We start from the raw sequence: 2,722 nt of genomic DNA, 5'->3' as shown, positions 1-2,722 counted from the left end.
TACGATATGGTGGAACATCTTTGTCACCTATATCAAGGACAAGCAAGGCACTGGAAGAGGAACTCCAAAGAATACCTGGAAGATCTTAAGAAGAAGAGGAATAAGATTTCTACTTCAGGTATACATGTTATAGAAGTCAACCTCTCTATTTCTTCATCGTGGGTATTAGATACCGGATGTGCTTCACACATTTGTACTAATGTACAAGCGCTGAGGAATAACAGAGCATTGACGAAGGGTGAGATAGACCTACGAGTAGGCAATGGAGCACGAGTTGCTGCTATTGCTGTAGGAACTTATCATCTATCCCTTCCTTCTGGGCTTGTACTAGAATTAGATGATTGTTGTTATGTGCCTGCCTTGACTAAGAATATAATTTCCGTTTCTTGTTTGGACAAGAAAGGATTTTCGTTTATAATAAAGAACAAATGTTGTTCCATCTATTTAAACGATATGTTCTATTGTAGTGCACATCTGATAAACGGACTCTATATTCTAGACCTTGAGAGCCCTATCTATAACGTAAATACCAAGAGGTTCAAGTCAAATGACATGAACCAAACCTACCTCTGGCACTGTCGCTTAGGTCATATAAATGACAAGCGCTTATCCCAGCTCCATAAGGATGGTATGCTGGACTCATTTGATTTTGAATCATATGAGGTATGCGAATCATGCCTACGAGGCAAGATGACCAAGACTCCCTTGAGTGGGCACAGCGAGAGAGCGACTGATTTGTTAGGACTCATACATAGTGATGTATGTGGCCCTTTCAATGTCGCTGCTAGAGGCGGTTATAGGTACTTCATCACATTTACTGATGACTTCAGTAGATACGGTTATGTGTACTTGATGACACATAAGTCTGAATCCTTTGAAAAGTTCAAAGAATTCAAGAATGAAGTACAGAACCAGCTTGGCAAGAGTATTTAGATACTTCGATCCGATCAAGGTGGAGAATACTTAAGCCATGAGTTTCGTGACTATTTAGCTGAGTGTGGGATTCTATCCCAACTCACTCCTCCTGGAACACCACAGTGGAATGGCATGTAAGAAAGGAGGAATCGTACCTTATTAGATATGGTACGGTCTATGATGAGTCACACAGATCTTCCGACATACCTTTGGGGTTATGCTCTAGACACGGCAGCTTTTATACTCAACTGAGTTCCATCCAAGGCAGTGATAAAGACACCATATAGGATATGGACTGGGAGAGATGCCCAGGTGTCTTTCATGAGGTTTTGGGGTTGTGAGGCTTACGTTCGACGTCAAGTCTCAGATAAGTTAGGACCCAAATACGACAAGTGCTATTTTATTGGATATCCCAAGGAAACTAAGGGATATTACTTCTACATTCCCAGTCAGCACAAGGTAGTTGTGGCAAAGACTGGGGTCTTTCTAGAAAGGGACTTTGTTTCTAGAAAGACTAGTGGGAGCACGTTCGATCTTGAAGAAGTTCAAGATACGAACAATAGCACTGATGCCTCGATGGAAATTGAACTGGAACCACAAAGTGTTGTGGATGATGTTGTTCCACAAGGAGTTGAGGAACAACAACCAGTTCAAGTAGACATACCTCTTCGCAGGTCTGATAGGGTACGTCGTCAGCCTGAGAGATACTCATTTCTCTTGTCTGACCATGATGACGTTATGCTCATAGAGGATGAGCCTACCACCTATCAGGAAGCTGTGATGAGACCAGATTCCGAGAAATGGCTAGAAGCCATGAGATCCGAAATGGAATCCATGTACACCAACCAAGTATGGACTTTGGTTGATCCACCTGAAGGGGTAAAACCCATTGGGTGTAAGTGGGTCTTTAAGAGAAAGACTGACATGGATGGACTTATCTATAAGGGTCGCTTGGTAGCTAAAGGTTTCAAGCAGATTCATGGTATTGACTATGATGAAACCTTTTCTCCAGTAGCGATGTTTAAGTCCATTCGGATCATGCTTGCTATTGCAGCCTACCATGACTATGAGATATGGCAGATGGATGTCAAAGCCGCTGAATGGAAACCTACTCGAGGATGTGTACATGACACAACCTGAGGGTTTTGTAGATCCACAGCATACTAGTAGAGTATGCAAGCTGCATAGATCCATATATGGACTAAAGCAAGCATCTCGGAGCTGGAATCTTCGATTCGATGATGCAATCAAACAGTTTGGTTTCATCAAGAACGAAGATGAACCTTGTGTCTACAAGAAGGTTGTAGGGGATATAGTTGTCTTCCTCATATTGTATGTGGATGACATACTACTCATTGGGAAGGACATCCCTATGCTTCAGTCTGTCAAGACCTGGCTAGGGAGTTGTTTTTCAATGAAGGACTTAGGTGAGGCATCCCGCATTCTAGGGATACAGATCTATAGAGATAGATCTAAGAGATTGCTTGGCCTAAGTCAGAGTACATACATTGACAAGGTACTCTTTCGGTTTGCCATGCAGAACTCCAAGAAGGGATTTCTACCGATGTCACATGGCGTGAGTCTTTCGAAGTCTCAAAGTCCCTCTTCTAGAGAGGAGAGAGACCGCATGGATCAGATTCCTTATGCCTCAGCCATAGGATCGATCATGTACGCCATGCTATGTACTCGACCTGATGTCTCGTATGCTTTGAGCATGACGAGCAGATACCAGTCAGATCCAGGTGAAAGTCACTGGATAGCGGTCAAGAATATTCTTAAGTACTTAAGAAGGACTAAAGAATATTTC

Source organism: Zingiber officinale, chromosome 10A (assembly GCF_018446385.1).
Source record: "Zingiber officinale cultivar Zhangliang chromosome 10A, Zo_v1.1, whole genome shotgun sequence".
Taxonomy (NCBI): domain Eukaryota; kingdom Viridiplantae; phylum Streptophyta; class Magnoliopsida; order Zingiberales; family Zingiberaceae; genus Zingiber; species Zingiber officinale.
This window is presented reverse-complemented; position numbering follows the sequence as displayed.